This window comes from Heptranchias perlo, chromosome 12, assembly GCF_035084215.1.
Source record: "Heptranchias perlo isolate sHepPer1 chromosome 12, sHepPer1.hap1, whole genome shotgun sequence".
Lineage (NCBI taxonomy): Eukaryota > Metazoa > Chordata > Chondrichthyes > Hexanchiformes > Hexanchidae > Heptranchias > Heptranchias perlo.
This window is the reverse complement of record NC_090336.1, coordinates 65,736,414-65,755,009: the sequence shown is the minus strand read 5'-3', so window position 1 is coordinate 65,755,009 and position 18,596 is coordinate 65,736,414. Positions and strand designations below refer to the sequence as shown.

Genomic DNA, 18,596 nt, shown 5'->3' with positions numbered 1-18,596 from the left:
CACCCTGCCTGTCTCCTACGACTTATTGCCGGGAACCAGCCTTAGCAAACCCCAGACTTTACTTGGCAGCTGCAGGACCGATTCTGCGCTCCATTGAGATCCTGCGCGCCCGTTGATTAAGCACCCGAAAATGCAAAAGCTGTGATCGTGTTACCTCAGCCAAAGGGAAGGGGGGTGTTACGGAGATGGCTTTTCATCTTGGTTAGATGTTCTGGTAAAAAATATTGTGTTGCTAAAAGTTTGCCGGCCACTCTTCACACCGAAGCTCAGTCACCCAACACCATTTTGAAGAAGAAGAGAGAGTCCGAGGAAGAATGGAGCAGGAGCGGGAGTTTACCGGTTATCGCTTCTCGGCCTTTTGGCTAAGATCCAGTGTAGTTTCTGTTCTTATCAGTTTAATATCTGATACGTCCCCTATCTGGGGACCAAATATTAAATTGATTTTTGGAACAGGGAGATGGAACGAGAGCTTGCTCCGTCCACTCCGCGCATCGACCTGGTATCGCAGTGCTTGCAGGATCGGTGCAGCTCCCCTCGGGGAGATTCGAAAAACAAAAAACAGATTTTGTTTCTTTTTTGGGCCATATGTTATTACTGTAGTCAATATTGTTATAAAAGAAGGAAAACTTTTTGCAGCTGCTTGACCATGCTCTCCTTTCCTTCGTAGGTTGATGCTCGCTCCGCGTTGTTCCTCGCCTGGCCGTTGCGCCATGTTGCCAATGCCGCTGACGCCACTTTCACTCCTGCTCAGCAAGGTAAGCAGCCACCATTGTGTTTTTCTTCCCGTATCTGTCCATGGGGACTTGGCCTATATTTCAGGGTGAGGCCTCACCACGTTTCCCGCTCGACAGCTAAGCTGGAGGTTGCCCCCTGTTGGATTTCCGTGCGACTGCAGGCACGGGCGCCTCCATTGGAAAAGGATGGGTGGGTGGATGGGGGTTGGTGGTGTTGGGCACATGCACCCCGCCCTGCCCGCCACGCCTGCTGCAGTCTATTCCCATGCCACCCTGCCTGTCTCCTACGACTTATTGCCGGGAACCAGCCTTAGCAAACCCCAGACTTTACTTGGCAGCTGCAGGACCGATTCTGCGCTCCATTGAGATCCTGCGCGCCCGTTGATTAAGCACCCGAAAATGCAAAAGCTGTGATCGTGTTACCTCAGCCAAAGGGAAGGGGGGTGTTACGGAGATGGCTTTTCATCTTGGTTAGATGTTCTGGTAAAAAATATTGTGTTGCTAAAAGTTTGCCGGCCACTCTTCACACCGAAGCTCAGTCACCCAACACCATTTTGAAGAAGAAGAGAGAGTCCGAGGAAGAATGGAGCAGGAGCGGGAGTTTACCGGTTATCGCTTCTCGGCCTTTTGGCTAAGATCCAGTGTAGTTTCTGTTCTTATCAGTTTAATATCTGATACGTCCCCTATCTGGGGACCAAATATTAAATTGATTTTTGGAACAGGGAGATGGAACGAGAGCTTGCTCCGTCCACTCCGCGCATCGACCTGGTATCGCAGTGCTTGCAGGATCGGTGCAGCTCCCCTCGGGGAGATTCGAAAAACAAAAAACAGATTTTGTTTCTTTTTTGGGCCATATGTTATTACTGTAGTCAATATTGTTATAAAAGAAGGAAAACTTTTTGCAGCTGCTTGACCATGCTCTCCTTTCCTTCGTAGGTTGATGCTCGCTCCGCGTTGTTCCTCGCCCGGCCGTTGCGCCATGTTGCCAACGCCGCTGACGCCACTTTCACTCCTGCTCAGCAAGGTAAGCAGCCACCATTGTGTTTTTCTTCCCGTATCTGTCCATGGGGACTTGGCCTATATTTCAGGGTGAGGCCTCACCACGTTTCCCGCTCGACAGCTAAGCTGGAGGTTGCCCCCTGTTGGATTTCCGTGCGACTGCAGGCACGGGCGCCTCCATTGGAAAAGGATGGGTGGGTGGATGGGGGTTGGTGGTGTTGGGCACATGCACCCCGCCCTGCCCGCCACGCCTGCTGCAGTCTATTCCCATGCCACCCTGCCTGTCTCCTACGACTTATTGCCGGGAACCAGCCTTAGCAAACCCCAGACTTTACTTGGCAGCTGCAGGACCGATTCTGCGCTCCATTGAGATCCTGCGCGCCCGTTGATTAAGCACCCGAAAATGCAAAAGCTGTGATCGTGTTACCTCAGCCAAAGGGAAGGGGGGTGTTACGGAGATGGCTTTTCATCTTGGTTAGATGTTCTGGTAAAAAATATTGTGTTGCTAAAAGTTTGCCGGCCACTCTTCACACCTAAGCTCAGTCACCCAACACCATTTTGAAGAAGAAGAGAGAGTCCGAGGAAGAATGGAGCAGGAGCGGGAGTTTACCGGTTATCGCTTCTCGGCCTTTTGGCTAAGATACAGTGTAGTTTCTGTTCTTATCAGTTTAATATCTGATACGTCCCCTATCTGGGGACCAAATATTAAATTGATTTTTGGAACAGGGAGATGGAACGAGAGCTTGCTCCGTCCACTCCGCGCATCGACCTGGTATCGCAGTGCTTGCAGGATCGGTGCAGCTCCCCTCGGGGAGATTCGAAAAACAAAAAACAGATTTTGTTTCTTTTTTGGGCCATATGTTATTACTGTAGTCAATATTGTTATAAAAGAAGGAAAACTTTTTGCAGCTGCTTGACCATGCTCTCCTTTCCTTCGTAGGTTGATGCTCGCTCCGCGTTGTTCCTCGCCCGGCCGTTGCGCCATGTTGCCAACGCCGCTGACGCCACTTTCACTCCTGCTCAGCAAGGTAAGCAGCCACCATTGTGTTTTTCTTCCCGTATCTGTCCATGGGGACTTGGCCTATATTTCAGGGTGAGGCCTCACCACGTTTCCCGCTCGACAGCTAAGCTGGAGGTTGCCCCCTGTTGGATTTCCGTGCGACTGCAGGCACGGGCGCCTCCATTGGAAAAGGATGGGTGGGTGGATGGGGGTTGGTGGTGTTGGGCACATGCACCCCGCCCTGCCCGCCACGCCTGCTGCAGTCTATTCCCATGCCACCCTGCCTGTCTCCTACGACTTATTGCCGGGAACCAGCCTTAGCAAACCCCAGACTTTACTTGGCAGCTGCAGGACCGATTCTGCGCTCCATTGAGATCCTGCGCGCCCGTTGATTAAGCACCCGAAAATGCAAAAGCTGTGATCGTGTTACCTCAGCCAAAGGGAAGGGGGGTGTTACGGAGATGGCTTTTCATCTTGGTTAGATGTTCTGGTAAAAAATATTGTGTTGCTAAAAGTTTGCCGGCCACTCTTCACACCTAAGCTCAGTCACCCAACACCATTTTGAAGAAGAAGAGAGAGTCCGAGGAAGAATGGAGCAGGAGCGGGAGTTTACCGGTTATCGCTTCTCGGCCTTTTGGCTAAGATCCAGTGTAGTTTCTGTTCTTATCAGTTTAATATCTGATACGTCCCCTATCTGGGGACCAAATATTAAATTGATTTTTGGAACAGGGAGATGGAACGAGAGCTTGCTCCGTCCACTCCGCGCATCGACCTGGTATCGCAGTGCTTGCAGGATCGGTGCAGCTCCCCTCGGGGAGATTCGAAAAACAAAAAACAGATTTTGTTTCTTTTTTGGGCCATATGTTATTACTGTGGTCAATATTGTTATAAAAGAAGGAAAACTTTTTGCAGCTGCTTGACCATGCTCTCCTTTCCTTCGTAGGTTGATGCTCGCTCCGCGTTGTTCCTCGCCCGGCCGTTGCGCCATGTTGCCAACGCCGCTGACGCCACTTTCACTCCTGCTCAGCAAGGTAAGCAGCCACCATTGTGTTTTTCTTCCCGTATCTGTCCATGGGGACTTGGCCTATATTTCAGGGTGAGGCCTCACCACGTTTCCCGCTCGACAGCTAAGCTGGAGGTTGCCCCCTGTTGGATTTCCGTGCGACTGCAGGCACGGGCGCCTCCATTGGAAAAGGATGGGTGGGTGGATGGGGGTTGGTGGTGTTGGGCACATGCACCCCGCCCTGCCCGCCACGCCTGCTGCAGTCTATTCCCATGCCACCCTGCCTGTCTCCTACGACTTATTGCCGGGAACCAGCCTTAGCAAACCCCAGACTTTACTTGGCAGCTGCAGGACCGATTCTGCGCTCCATTGAGATCCTGCGCGCCCGTTGATTAAGCACCCGAAAATGCAAAAGCTGTGATCGTGTTACCTCAGCCAAAGGGAAGGGGGGTGTTACGGAGATGGCTTTTCATCTTGGTTAGATGTTCTGGTAAAAAATATTGTGTTGCTCAAAGTTTGCCGGCCACTCTTCACACCGAAGCTCAGTCACCCAACACCATTTTGAAGAAGAAGAGAGAGTCCGAGGAAGAATGGAGCAGGAGCGGGAGTTTACCGGTTATCGCTTCTCGGCCTTTTGGCTAAGATCCAGTGTAGTTTCTGTTCTTATCAGTTTAATATCTGATACGTCCCCTATCTGGGGACCAAATATTAAATTGATTTTTGGAACAGGGAGATGGAACGAGAGCTTGCTCCGTCCACTCCGCGCATCGACCTGGTATCGCAGTGCTTGCAGGATCGGTGCAGCTCCCCTCGGGGAGATTCGAAAAACAAAAAACAGATTTTGTTTCTTTTTTGGGCCATATGTTATTACTGTAGTCAATATTGTTATAAAAGAAGGAAAACTTTTTACAGCTGCTTGACCATGCTCTCCTTTCCTTCGGAGGTTGATGCTCGCTCCGCGTTGTTCCTCGCCCGGCCGTTGCGCCATGTTGCCAACGCCGCTGACGCCACTTTCACTCCTGCTCAGCAAGGTAAGCAGCCACCATTGTGTTTTTCTTCCCGTATCTGTCCATGGGGACTTGGCCTATATTTCAGGGTGAGGCCTCACCACGTTTCCCGCTCGACAGCTAAGCTGGAGGTTGCCCCCTGTTGGATTTCCGTGCGACTGCAGGCACGGGCGCCTCCATTGGAAAAGGATGGGTGGGTGGATGGGGGTTGGTGGTGTTGGGCACATGCACCCCGCCCTGCCCGCCACGCCTGCTGCAGTCTATTCCCATGCCACCCTGCCTGTCTCCTACGACTTATTGCCGGGAACCAGCCTTAGCAAACCCCAGACTTTACTTGGCAGCTGCAGGACCGATTCTGCGCTCCATTGAGATCCTGCGCGCCCGTTGATGAAGCACCCGAAAATGCAAAAGCTGTGATCGTGTTACCTCAGCCAAAGGGAAGGGGGGTGTTACGGAGATGGCTTTTCATCTTGGTTAGATGTTCTGGTAAAAAATATTGTGTTGCTCAAAGTTTGCTGGCCACTCTTCACACCGAAGCTCAGTCACCCAACACCATTTTGAAGAAGAAGAGAGAGTCCGAGGAAGAATGGAGCAGGAGCGGGAGTTTACCGGTTATCGCTTCTCGGCCTTTTGGCTAAGATCAAGTGTGTTCCTTTTCGGGCTTATTTGGATCTGAGCGGACTGGAACGCTGGCCGCGACCTCGTGCGCTCGCAAAGTGCGGACTTTGCTGTGATTGGTCGTTTGTGTGCTGGCTCCGCCCCTAAATTTGCATAAGGACCACACCAACACTGCAATGGCAGGGAAGGGCACCCGGGCAGTCGGCCATGGTGTGCCAAACACCGTCAGGGTGACGGTAACGACAGTCGAATGTGTTTCGCCGGTGGATCGGGAGCTTTTCGTCAAGCGCGTTCTGCTCGACTGCTGTGGATTCAAAGCGACGGACATCTTCTGCCTCCAGGATTTCCCTCGAAGCGGACATTATGACGTCACCTTCAAGACCGTCGCTGGATGCCAGAAGCTTCTTCAAGTCTTCAAGGAGAAGGGGAGCGTCGGACTGCTGGCCATGCTCACTGCGGAGCCGCTTTTCACCCTCCCAACGCAGAGGAATCGCAAGCTGATTGTACACATGTACAACCCACACGTCCCGGTCGCCGATGTGCTGACGTTCCTCGCCAGATACGTCGACAGGGCGCAGAACAGCGTCGACGTCACCGACCAGTTTGGGATCTGGACCAGCAAGAGGGAAGTCACGGCAACGTTGAGACTGGACGCCCACGGCAACATCGTCCACCCTCCCTCCAGCTTCGCCATCGGAGGAAGTCGAGGATACATCACGTACGTGGGGCAGCCCAGAGTCTGTCGCACCTGCGGCAAATCCGGCCATTTGGCGAACACCTGCACTGCAACCATCTGCAAGAACTGCAAACAGGAAGGACACCAGACTAAGGACTGCAAGGAGAGCAAGCGCTGCAACCTGTGCGGGCTGGAAGGCCATCTCTACAGGGTCTGCCCCGAACGCAACCTCAGCTACGCCCAGGCGGCCAAGAACAACACAGCGGAGGAGGAGGGGGAAACAAGCAAGGATGCCCCAAAGAAGGCCAAGAGTCAGCGCCCGGCCGCGACCTCCTCCAAGAAGACCCTAGCCCAGGAAAACAATGAACGAGGAAAGGGTCAAGCCGAAAACTGCCAGACCCCGACACCCAGCTCCGAGCCTCCTCAACAGATGACAGAGTCCATGGACGAGGAGGCAGCAGAGGGAGGATGGCAGCTGGTGGTCAATAAAACCAAAAAGAAGAAGCCAGAGAAAAGGAAACAAGCCCCTGCCGACACTACACCAGGGGCCAAAAGAGCACTCGAGTCGCAGTCGGACTGCAACGACTACCCCGAGTCTGACGAGGAGGGACGACAGGAGCGAAGTGGTCAGCCGTCCCACCCAAAGCGGCAAAATACCCAAGGTGACCCCGATGCGATCGGCACCCCCCATCTCCAGAACACTGGGAGCGACAACGCCTCCAGTGCCCTCCAGCTCCGGGAAGCCGGCAGCATCGTAGTGCCCAGCGCACACCAGCTCCGAGACACCGGGAGCAGCACCGCAGAGAGCGAAGACCAGCTCCGGGAAACCGGGAGAAGCGACAACGAGGAGCCCCAACCGATCGAGGATCGCACGGACTCTTCACCTGACACCAGGCCGCCGATGTCACCCCGGCGGGACGACGACCCCCTCTCTGAGGCAGAACAGAACTCGTACCTCAGCTCAGGGATCGTGGAACACTTTACACAGATCACCTATATGCAGAAACACGGCCAAGAGCTGGAGACAGCAAACGGACTGACGGGTGAGACTTTAAACATTTGTTAAAATGGGTCTGAAAGTCGCATCCATTAACGTGCGTAGCGTTAAAAGCACTACGCGATGTGTGTCGACCTTGGACTACCTGGCCAAGGTCAAGAGCGACCTGCTGTTCTTACAGGAGTGCGGCCTGCCGCATCTCAGCAATTACAGGCAATGGTCGCAGCGCTGGGCCCACGGGCCGTCTATCTGGTCGGGAGGCAACGATAACCGTGCCTCCGGCCTGGGGATTCTGCTGCGGGGGGGCAACTTCACCATCACCGAAGTAAAGGAGGTGGTGGGGGGCCGTCTCCTCGTAGCAGACGTAAAGTACAAAAACGCTCCGCTCCGGCTGATCAACGTGTACGCCCCGGCTCTGAAGGACGAGCGGCTGGCCGTCTTCCAGCAGCTCCCACTGCTGCTGGCGACGTCCAAGCCGGTCATTCTCGGCGGTGACTTCAACTGCATCATCGATGCGGCTGGACGATCCGGCAGAGCCGACAGCAAACTGGACGCCACGTCCAAACTCCTGATGGAAGCGGTGAAAGACGCCAAGCTGTGCGACGTCTTCAGCAACCCTGCAGACGGAGCGGCGCGTCAATACACCTGGTCCAGACCAGACGGGTCCGTCCGTTCCAGGATAGACTTCCTGTTTGTATCCCCGAAGCTCAAGGTCAGATCCACCAAGGTCACACCGGTGTTCTTCTCTGACCACTGCCTCCTCCTGGCCGACTGTCACCTACAGGACGATCAGAGAGTGGGCAGGGGGACATGGAAGCTGAACGTGAAACTGTTGACCCCGGGAAACATTGAGGAACTGACGAGGGATTACAAAGGTTGGAGAACCGTAAAACCCCTCTTTGATTCCCCAGTGCACTGGTGGGAAGCCATCAAGGCGAACATCAAGAGGTTCTTCATCCTCAAAGGTGTTCAGAAGGCGAGAGAGAGGCAGAGGGAAACGTCCCGACTCCAGAAAAGCATGCAGAATCTTCTCCTGCTGCAGTCGATGGGGATCGATGTCGGGGAGGAACTCAGAGAGGTGAAGGACCAGCAAGCCTCGCTCTTTGCCTCCGAGGCCTCCAAGATCATCTTCCGGTCCAGAGTCCGCTCCGTGGAGCAGGACGAGACTTGCTCGCGCTTCTTCTTCCAAAAGGTGCACAGAGAGAGCTCTGTGATCAGCAGCCTGAAGGAAGAAAACGGCTCGGTCACGTCCTCGCAGCCCGACATGCTGAGGATCTGCAAATCCTTTTATGCCGGACTGTACGACGCGAAGCCCACAGACAGCGCGGCCTCCCACTCCTTCTTGTCGTCTATCACGGAGGTTCTAGACGACAGCAAGCGGGAGAGTCTGGATCACCCGCTAACTCTGGACGAACTGACAAAGGCCGTCCGATCCTTCGAGAAGAGTAAGACTCCCGGAAGCGACGGCTTACCGATGGAGTTGTACTCGGCTCTGTGGGACTGGATAGGCCCAGACCTGCTGGAAGTGTACGGGGGTATGCTTCTGGCGGGCAGCATGTCAGACTCCATGAGGAAAGGCATCATCACCCTCATCTACAAACAGAAGGGGGAGAGGGAAGAAATCAAAAATTGGCGACCCATCTCACTACTTAACGTGGACTACAAAATTCTGTCCAAGGTCATCGCCAATCGGGTCAAGTCAGCCCTGGAGGTGGTGATCCACCCCGATCAGACCTGCGCCGTACCCGGCAGGAAGATCTCTGACAGCCTGGCGCTACTCAGGGATACGATTGCCTACGTACAGGACAGGGGGGTGAACACCTGCCTGATCAGCCTAGACCAGGAGAAGGCCTTTGACAGAATATCCCACACGTACATGATGGACGTGCTCTCCAAAATGGGGTTTGGGGAGGGAATCCGAAATTGGATCCAACTGCTCTACACAAACATCAGTAGCGCAGTTTCAATCAACGGGTGGGAATCAGAAAGCTTTCCGATCAAATCTGGAGTCAGGCAGGGCTGTCCTCTCTCCTCCGTCTTGTTCGTGTGTTGCATCGAACCCTTTGCCGAGTCCATCAGGAGGGATGCGGGCATAAGAGGGGTGACGATCCCAGGCAGCGGAGGCACTCAGGTCAAGGCCTCCCTGTACATGGATGACGTCGCCGTCTTTTGCTCGGATCAGCTGTCGGTCCGCAGATTGATGAGCATCTGCGACCAGTTCGAACTGGCCTCGGGGGCCAGGGTAAATCGTAGCAAGAGCGAGGCCATGTTCTTTGGGAACTGGACCGACCGATCCTTTGTCCCCTTCACCGTCAGGTCGGATTACCTGAAGGTGCTGGGGATCTGGTTCGGGGGGGCCGGGGCGTGCACCAAAAACTGGGAGGAGCGTATCTCCAAGGTTAAGCAGAAACTGGGACTGTGGGATCAACGATCCCTCTCGATCGTGGGCAAGAACCTGGTCATCAGGTGCGAGGTGCTCTCGGTGTTGCTGTACGTGGCGCAGGTCTGGCCCATACCTCGCTCCTGCGCCGCGACAGTCACCCGAGCCATCTTCCACTTTGTCTGGAGATCAAAAATGGACCGTGTCCGCAGGGTCACGATGTACAAATCTCCAGAGAAAGGGGGGAAAGGCGTGCCCAACGTGGCCCTCATCCTGATGGCCACCTTTGTGTGCGGCTGCATCAAGCTGTGCATAGACCCTCAGTACGCAAACACAAAGTGTCACTACGTGCTGAGGTTCTACCTGTCCCCGGTGTTGAGAAGGATGGGCCTGGCCACGCTGCCACGGAACGCTCCGTCCAGTTGGACCGTTCCGCCCCACCTGTCCTTCGTGGAAAGGTTTGTGCAGGAAAACACCTTTGACCACAAGGCGATCAGCAAGTGGTCCGCACGTAACGTCCTCGAGACCCTGCGGGAAAAGGAGATGGTGGATCCTGTCGGTTGGTTCCCCGAGCAGACTGTCAATGTCATTTGGCAGAACGCCTCATCGCCAGAGCTTTCAAACAAGCACCAAGACCTTGCTTGGCTGGTGGTGAGAAGGGCCCTTCCCGTCAGATCCTTCATGCACTCCCGGGCTCTCAGCGCCACCGCGCGCTGCCCCAGAGGAGGCTGCGGTGGAGACGAGACCGTCACCCATCTCCTTATGGAATGTGCCTTTGCAAAGAAGGTCTGGAAAGAGATGCAGTGGTATCTGTCCAGGTTCGTCCCGAGCAGCTCCGTAACACAGGTTTCTGTGCTCTACGGGCTGTTCCCGGGGACGCACACTGAGACGGACATCGGCTGCTGCTGGAAGACCATCAACTCGGTGAAAGACGCCCTTTGGTCTGCCCGAAATTTGCTGGTCTTCCAGCACAAGGAGCTGTCCTCGACCGAGTGTTGCAGACTGGCACATTCCAAGGTCCAGGACTACGTGCTGAGGGATGCACTGAGGATGGGTGCGGCCGCCGCAAAGGCCCTGTGGGGAAAGGCAACCGTTTAGAGCCTTCCCGCCATTGTAAACCGAGGGGCTGCAATCAGGGAAAAACCCCCTCAGGCAGAATGTAAAATTCAAATTGCTGTAATGTACCTGTAATGAATCTGAAATGGACCAGAAATGAATCTGTAAGCAATAATCTGTGTTGAGTATGATGCAATGAGACACCCCAGAGTGTCATGAACTGCAATGATGTCCAATGTTTTCATTGTACTGCACTTAACGTAACCTGCAAATTGTATAATCTGTATTGTGTACGTTTGGAAAGTAATATGACAACTGTTTTGTATGTACTGCTGCAAATTTTTATGAATAAAGTATATTTTTTGGAAAAAAAAAAAAAAAAAATCAGTTTAATATCTGATACGTCCCCTATCTGGGGACCAAATATTAAATTGATTTTTGGAACAGGGAGATGGAACGAGAGCTTGCTCCGTCCACTCCGCGCATCGACCTGGTATCGCAGTGCTTCCAGGATCGGTGCAGCTCCCCTCGGGGAGATTCGAAAAACAAAAAACAGATTTTGTTTCTTTTTTGGACCATATGTTATTACTGTAGTCAATATTGTTATAAAAGAAGGAAAACTTTTTACAGCTGCTTGACCATGCTCTCCTTTCCTTCGTAGGTTGTTGCTCGCTCCGCGTTGTTCCTCGCCCGGCCGTTGTGCCATGTTGCCAACGCCGCTGACGCCACTTTCACTCCTGCTCAGCAAGGTAAGCAGCCACCATTGTGTTTTTCTTCCCGTATCTGTCCATGGGGACTTGGCCTATATTTCAGGGTGAGGCCTCACCACGTTTCCCGCTCGACAGCTAAGCTGGAGGTTGCCCCCTGTTGGATTTCCGTGCGACTGCAGGCACGGGCGCCTCCATTGGAAAAGGATGGGTGGGTGGATGGGGGTTGGTGGTGTTGGGCACATGCACCCCGCCCTGCCTGCCACGCCTGCTGCAGTCTATTCCCATGCCACCCTGCCTGTCTCCTACGACTTATTGCCGGGAACCAGCCTTAGCAAACCCCAGACTTTACTTGGCAGCTGCAGGACCGATTCTGCGCTCCATTGAGATCCTGCGCGCCCGTTGATGAAGCACCCGAAAATGCAAAAGCTGTGATCGTGTTACCTCAGCCAAAGGGAAGGGGGGTGTTACGGAGATGGCTTTTCATCTTGGTTAGATGTTCTGGTAAAAAATATTGTGTTGCTCAAAGTTTGCCGGCCACTCTTCACACCGAAGCTCAGTCACCCAACACCATTTTGAAGAAGAAGAGAGAGTCCGAGGAAGAATGGAGCAGGAGCGGGAGTTTACCGGTTATCGCTTCTCGGCCTTTTGGCTAAGATCCAGTGTAGTTTCTGTTCTTATCAGTTTAATATCTGATACGTCCCCTATCTGGGGACCAAATATTAAATTGATTTTTGGAACAGGGAGATGGAACGAGAGCTTGCTCCGTCCACTCCGCGCATCGACCTGGTATCGCAGTGCTTGCAGGATCGGTGCAGCTCCCCTCGGGGAGATTCGAAAAACAAAAAACAGATTTTGTTTCTTTTTTGGGCCATATGTTATTACTGTAGTCAATATTGTTATAAAAGAAGGAAAACTTTTTACAGCTGCTTGACCATGCTCTCCTTTCCTTCGGAGGTTGATGCTCGCTCCGCGTTGTTCCTCGCCCGGCCGTTGCGCCATGTTGCCAACGCCGCTGACGCCACTTTCACTCCTGCTCAGCAAGGTAAGCAGCCACCATTGTGTTTTTCTTCCCGTATCTGTCCATGGGGACTTGGCCTATATTTCAGGGTGAGGCCTCACCACGTTTCCCGCTCGACAGCTAAGCTGGAGGTTGCCCCCTGTTGGATTTCCGTGCGACTGCAGGCACGGGCGCCTCCATTGGAAAAGGATGGGTGGGTGGATGGGGGTTGGTGGTGTTGGGCACATGCACCCCGCCCTGCCCGCCACGCCTGCTGCAGTCTATTCCCATGCCACCCTGCCTGTCTCCTACGACTTATTGCCGGGAACCAGCCTTAGCAAACCCCAGACTTTACTTGGCAGCTGCAGGACCGATTCTGCGCTCCATTGAGATCCTGCGCGCCCGTTGATGAAGCACCCGAAAATGCAAAAGCTGTGATCGTGTTACCTCAGCCAAAGGGAAGGGGGGTGTTACGGAGATGGCTTTTCATCTTGGTTAGATGTTCTGGTAAAAAATATTGTGTTGCTCAAAGTTTGCTGGCCACTCTTCACACCGAAGCTCAGTCACCCAACACCATTTTGAAGAAGAAGAGAGAGTCCGAGGAAGAATGGAGCAGGAGCGGGAGTTTACCGGTTATCGCTTCTCGGCCTTTTGGCTAAGATCCAGTGTAGTTTCTGTTCTTATCAGTTTAATATCTGATACGTCCCCTATCTGGGGACCAAATATTAAATTGATTTTTGGAACAGGGAGATGGAACGAAAGCTTGCTCCGTCCACTCCGCGCATCGACCTGGTATCGCAGTGCTTCCAGGATCGGTGCAGCTCCCCTCGGGGAGATTCGAAAAACAAAAAACAGATTTTGTTTCTTTTTTGGACCATATGTTATTACTGTAGTCAATATTGTTATAAAAGAAGGAAAACTTTTTACAGCTGCTTGACCATGCTCTCCTTTCCTTCGTAGGTTGTTGCTCGCTCCGCGTTGTTCCTCGCCCGGCCGTTGTGCCATGTTGCCAACGCCGCTGACGCCACTTTCACTCCTGCTCAGCAAGGTAAGCAGCCACCATTGTGTTTTTCTTCCCGTATCTGTCCATGGGGACTTGGCCTATATTTCAGGGTGAGGCCTCACCACGTTTCCCGCTCGACAGCTAAGCTGGAGGTTGCCCCCTGTTGGATTTCCGTGCGACTGCAGGCACGGGCGCCTCCATTGGAAAAGGATGGGTGGGTGGATGGGGGTTGGTGGTGTTGGGCACATGCACCCCGCCCTGCCTGCCACGCCTGCTGCAGTCTATTCCCATGCCACCCTGCCTGTCTCCTACGACTTATTGCCGGGAACCAGCCTTAGCAAACCCCAGACTTTACTTGGCAGCTGCAGGACCGATTCTGCGCTCCATTGAGATCCTGCGCGCCCGTTGATTAAGCACCCGAAAATGCAAAAGCTGTGATCGTGTTACCTCAGCCAAAGGGAAGGGGGGTGTTACGGAGATGGCTTTTCATCTTGGTTAGATGTTCTGGTAAAAAATATTGTGTTGCTCAAAGTTTGCCGGCCACTCTTCACACCTAAGCTCAGTCACCCAACACCATTTTGAAGAAGAAGAGAGAGTCCGAGGAAGACTGGAGCAGGAGCGGGAGATTACCGGTTATCGCTTCTCGGCCTTTTGGCTAAGATCCAGTGTAGTTTCTGTTCTTATCAGTTTAATATCTGATACGTCCCCTATCTGGGGACCAAATATTAAATTGATTTTTGGAACAGGGAGATGGAACGAGAGCTTGCTCCGTCCACTCCGTGCATCGACCTGGTATCGCAGTGCTTCCAGGATCGGTGCAGCTCCCCTCGGGGAGATTCGAAAAACAAAAAACAGATTTTGTTTCTTTTTTGGGCCATATGTTATTACTGTAGTCAATATTGTTATAAAAGAAGGAAAACTTTTTACAGCTGCTTGACCATGCTCTCCATTCCTTCGGAGGTTGATGCTCGCTCCGTGTTGTTCCTCGCCCGGCCGTTACGCCATGTTGCCAACGCCGCTGACGCCACTTTCACTCCTGCCCAGCAAGGTAAGCAGCCACCATTGTGTTTTTCTTCCCGTATCTGTCCATGGGGACTTGGCCTATATTTCAGGGTGAGGCCTCACCACGTTTCCCGCTCGACAGCTAAGCTGGAGGTTGCCCCCTGTTGGATTTCCGTGCGACTGCAGGCACGGGCGCCTCCATTGGAAAAGGATGGGTGGGTGGGTGGATGGGGGTTGGTGGTGTTGGGCACATGCACCCCGCCCTGCCCGCCACGCCTGCTGCAGTCTATTCCCATGCCACCCTGCCTGTCTCCTACGACTTATTGCCGGGAACCAGCCTTAGCAAACCCCAGACTTTACTTGGCAGCTGCAGGACCGATTCTGCGCTCCATTGAGATCCTGCGCGCCCGTTGATTAAGCACCCGAAAATGCAAAAGCTGTGATCGTGTTACCTCAGCCAAAGGGAAGGGGGGTGTTACGGAGATGGCTTTTCATCTTGGTTAGATGTTCTGGTAAAAAATATTGTGTTGCTCAAAGTTTGCCGGCCACTCTTCACACCTAAGCTCAGTCACCCAACACCATTTTGAAGAAGAAGAGAGAGTCCGAGGAAGACTGGAGCAGGAGCGGGAGTTGACCGGTTATCGCTTCTCGGCCTTTTGGCTAAGATCCAGTGTAGTTTCTGTTCTTATCAGTTTAATATCTGATACGTCCCCTATCTGGGGACCAAATATTAAATTGATTTTTGGAACAGGGAGATGGAACGAGAGCTTGCTCCGTCCACTCCGCGCATCGACCTGGTATCGCAGTGCTTGCAGGATCGGTGCAGCTCCCCTCGGGGAGATTCGAAAAACAAAAAACAGATTTTGTTTCTTTTTTGGACCATATGTTATTACTGTAGTCAATATTGTTATAAAAGAAGGAAAACTTTTTACAGCTGCTTGACCATGCTCTCCATTCCTTCGGAGGTTGATGCTCGCTCCGTGTTGTTCCTCGCCCGGCCGTTGCGCCATGTTGCCAACGCCGCTGACGCCACTTTCACTCCTGCCCAGCAAGGTAAGCAGCCACCATTGTGTTTTTCTTCCCGTATCTGTCCATGGGGACTTGGCCTATATTTCAGGGTGAGGCCTCACCACGTTTCCCGCTCGACAGCTAAGCTGGAGGTTGCCCCCTGTTGGATTTCCGTGCGACTGCAGGCACGGGCGCCTCTATTGGAAAAGGATGGGTGGGTGGGTGGGGGTTGGTGGTGTTGGGCACATGCACCCCGCCCTGCCTGCCACGCCTGCTGCAGTCTATTCCCATGCCACCCTGCCTGTCTCCTACGACTTATTGCCGGGAACCAGCCTTAGCAAACCCCAGACTTTACTTGGCAGCTGCAGGACCGATTCTGCGCTCCATTGAGATCCTGCGCGCCCGTTGATTAAGCACCCGAAAATGCAAAAGCTGTGATCGTGTTACCTCAGCCAAAGGGAAGGGGGGTGTTACGGAGATGGCTTTTCATCTTGGTTAGATGTTCTGGTAAAAAATATTGTGTTGCTCAAAGTTTGCCGGCCACTCTTCACACCTAAGCTCAGTCACCCAACACCATTTTGAAGAAGAAGAGAGAGTCCGAGGAAGACTGGAGCAGGAGCGGGAGTTTACCGGTTATCGCTTCTCGGCCTTTTGGCTAAGATCCAGTGTAGTTTCTGTTCTTATCAGTTTAATATCTGATACGTCCCCTATCTGGGGACCAAATATTAAATTGATTTTTGGAACAGGGAGATGGAACGAGAGCTTGCTCTGTCCACTCCGCGCATCGACCTGGTATCGCAGTGCTTCCAGGATCGGTGCAGCTCCCCTCGGGGAGATTCGAAAAACAAAAAACAGATTTTGTTTCTTTTTTGGGCCATATGTTATTACTGTAGTCAATATTGTTATAAAAGAAGGAAAACTTTTTACAGCTGCTTGACCATGCTCTCCATTCCTTCGGAGGTTGATGCTCGCTCCGTGTTGTTCCTCGCCCGGCCGTTGCGCCATGTTGCCAACGCCGCTGACGCCACTTTCACTCCTGCCCAGCAAGGTAAGCAGCCACCATTGTGTTTTTCTTCCCGTATCTGTCCATGGGGACTTGGCCTCTATTTCAGGGTGAGGCCTCACCACGTTTCCCGCTCGACAGCTAAGCTGGAGGTTGCCCCCTGTTGGATTTCCGTGCGACTGCAGGCACGGGCGCCTCCATTGGAAAAGGATGGGTGGGTGGGTGGATGGGGGTTGGTGGTGTTGGGCACATGCACCCCGCCCTGCCCGCCACGCCTGCTGCAGTCTATTCCCATGACACCCTGCCTGTCTCCTACGACTTATTGCCGGGAACCAGCCTTAGCAAACCCCAGACTTTACTTGGCAGCTGCAGGACCGATTCTGCGCTCCATTGAGATCCTGCGCGCCCGTTGATTAAGCACCCGAAAATGCAAAAGCTGTGATCGTGTTACCTCAGCCAAAGGGAAGGGGGGTGTTACGGAGATGGCTTTTCATCTTGGTTAGATGTTCTGGTAAAAAATATTGTGTTGCTCAAAGTTTGCCGGCCACTCTTCACACCTAAGCTCAGTCACCCAACACCATTTTGAAGAAGAAGAGAGAGTCCGAGGAAGACTGGAGCAGGAGCGGGAGTTTACCGGTTATCGCTTCTCGGCCTTTTGGCTAAGATCCAGTGTAGTTTCTGTTCTTATCAGTTTAATATCTGATACGTCCCCTCTCTGGGGACCAAATATTAGGTGCAGGGAGGATGTTCCCGATGGCTGGGGAGTCCAGAACCAGGGGTCACAGTCTCAGGATACGGGGTATGCCATTTAGAACCGAGAGGAGGAGACATTTCTTCACTCAGAGTGTGGTGAACCTGTGGAATTCTCTGCCACAGAAGGCAGTGGAGGCCAAGTCATTGGATGTATTCAAGAAGGAGATAGATATATTTCTTCATGCTAAAGGGATCAAGGGAGATGGGGAAAAAGCGGGAACAGGGTACTGAGTTAGACGATCAGCCATGATCATTTTGAATGGCCTACTCTTGCTCCTATTTTCTATGTTTCTCCGTTCTCTATGTCCCGGTTCATCCCAAACAGTCCGATAACACAGGACGCTGTGCTCTACGGGCTGTTCCCCGGGACGCACACAGAGGCAGATATCAACTGCTGCTGGAAGACCATCATGTCGGTGAAGAAGGCCCTTTGGTCCACCCGAGACCTGCTGGTCTTCCAGCTGAAGGAGCTGTCCAGGATTGAGTGTTGCCGAGTGGCACATTCCAAGATCCAGGAGTACGTGCTGCGGGACGCACTGAGGCGAGGTGCGACCTACGCAAAAGCTCTACGGGGAAAGGCACCGTGGAAGGCCACCCCACCTTGTATTGTACAGAATGCATTAGAAGATTTGGATTGTGACTTCAATTGTAATAACGGGATCGTAGTTGTGTACGATCTGCATTTAATTGCCTCTCCTTTAAAATCCTCATTCTCTACCGCCCACCCAAGTCCCACACAAAGTTTCTCACTGAGATATCTTCACTTATTTCCTCCCTCAGCCTCTGCACCGAGCGACTTCTCATCCTTGATGATTTCAACGTCCATCTCAACTCATCATGCTCTCTCTCCTCTGAGTTCACTGCCCTCATTTCCTCCCTTAATCTCTCCCCTCCCATTCTCACTGCCATTCAGGCAACATCCCGGGCCCTGTTGGTCAGTTCTGGCGACAAGACGTTCGGCCAAATGTCATCATTGGTGACCGTGCCTTCAGTTGCCTCGGCCCTAAGCTCTGGAATTCCCTCCCTAAACCTCTCTGCCTCTCTACCTCTCTCGCCTCCTTTAAAACACTCCTTAAAACCTACCACTTTGACCAAGCTTTTGGTCACCTGTCCATATACTTCCTTCTGTGCCTTGGTGTCAAATTTTGTTTGATAATCGCTCCTGTGAAGCACCTTGGGAAGTTTCACTCCATTAAAGGCCTTATATAAATGCAAGTTGTTATTGTTGTATTGGTTTGAACTGTATTGCTTGAAATTTCATTTCTCTTTTTACATTGAACTGTGTGTATCCGTAAATTTTATGAAATAAAATATAAATTGACATTGAAAAAATGCTTAATTATTGATCACGAGCAAAGAAGGAGCTGGAGAGAGAAGAGAGGGTGTGAGTTCGTCCTCTCAGTTCTAAATGGCATACCCCGTATCCTGTGAGGTGAGAGTGACTGCCCTTGACATCAAGGCAGCATTTGACCGAGTGTGGCACCAAGGAGCCCTCGTAAAATTGAAGTCAATGGGAATCAGGGGGAAAACTCTCCAGTGGCTGGAGTCATACCTAGCACAAAGGAAGATGGTAGTCTTTGTTGGAGGCCAATCATCTCAGCCCAAGGGCATTGCTGCAGGAGTTCCTCAGGGCAGTGTCCTAGGCCCAAC

General features: G+C 52.6%; 10 non-coding genes and 2 pseudogenes across 10 annotated transcripts; all 12 read left to right on the top strand.

Annotated features, from left to right (window-relative positions):
* Window positions 1–342: 342 nt before the first annotated feature.
* Window positions 343–533, top strand: LOC137328197 (U2 spliceosomal RNA). The gene has a single exon (XR_010964684.1). It is a non-coding gene; the product is annotated as a U2 spliceosomal RNA (small nuclear RNA).
* Window positions 534–1,345: 812 nt separating this feature from the next.
* Window positions 1,346–1,536, top strand: LOC137328196 (U2 spliceosomal RNA). The gene has a single exon (XR_010964683.1). It is a non-coding gene; the product is annotated as a U2 spliceosomal RNA (small nuclear RNA).
* Window positions 1,537–2,348: 812 nt separating this feature from the next.
* On the top strand, window positions 2,349–2,539 carry LOC137328226 (U2 spliceosomal RNA). Its single transcript, XR_010964710.1, has one exon. It is a non-coding gene; the product is annotated as a U2 spliceosomal RNA (small nuclear RNA).
* Window positions 2,540–3,351: 812 nt separating this feature from the next.
* On the top strand, window positions 3,352–3,542 carry LOC137328195 (U2 spliceosomal RNA). Its single transcript, XR_010964682.1, has one exon. It is a non-coding gene; the product is annotated as a U2 spliceosomal RNA (small nuclear RNA).
* Window positions 3,543–4,354: 812 nt separating this feature from the next.
* On the top strand, window positions 4,355–4,545 carry LOC137328194 (U2 spliceosomal RNA). The gene has a single exon (XR_010964681.1). It is a non-coding gene; the product is annotated as a U2 spliceosomal RNA (small nuclear RNA).
* A 6,280-nt stretch (window positions 4,546–10,825) lies between these two features.
* Window positions 10,826–10,997, top strand: LOC137328979 (U2 spliceosomal RNA; annotated as a pseudogene).
* An 812-nt stretch (window positions 10,998–11,809) lies between these two features.
* Window positions 11,810–12,000, top strand: LOC137328193 (U2 spliceosomal RNA). The gene has a single exon (XR_010964680.1). It is a non-coding gene; the product is annotated as a U2 spliceosomal RNA (small nuclear RNA).
* Window positions 12,001–12,812: 812 nt separating this feature from the next.
* LOC137328156 (U2 spliceosomal RNA) lies at window positions 12,813–13,003 on the top strand. The gene has a single exon (XR_010964643.1). It is a non-coding gene; the product is annotated as a U2 spliceosomal RNA (small nuclear RNA).
* Window positions 13,004–13,815: 812 nt separating this feature from the next.
* LOC137330833 (U2 spliceosomal RNA) lies at window positions 13,816–14,006 on the top strand. The gene has a single exon (XR_010965255.1). It is a non-coding gene; the product is annotated as a U2 spliceosomal RNA (small nuclear RNA).
* Window positions 14,007–14,822: 816 nt separating this feature from the next.
* Window positions 14,823–15,013, top strand: LOC137328191 (U2 spliceosomal RNA). The gene has a single exon (XR_010964678.1). It is a non-coding gene; the product is annotated as a U2 spliceosomal RNA (small nuclear RNA).
* An 812-nt stretch (window positions 15,014–15,825) lies between these two features.
* Window positions 15,826–16,016, top strand: LOC137330726 (U2 spliceosomal RNA). Its single transcript, XR_010965151.1, has one exon. It is a non-coding gene; the product is annotated as a U2 spliceosomal RNA (small nuclear RNA).
* Window positions 16,017–16,832: 816 nt separating this feature from the next.
* Window positions 16,833–16,944, top strand: LOC137328977 (U2 spliceosomal RNA; annotated as a pseudogene).
* Window positions 16,945–18,596: the final 1,652 nt, after the last annotated feature.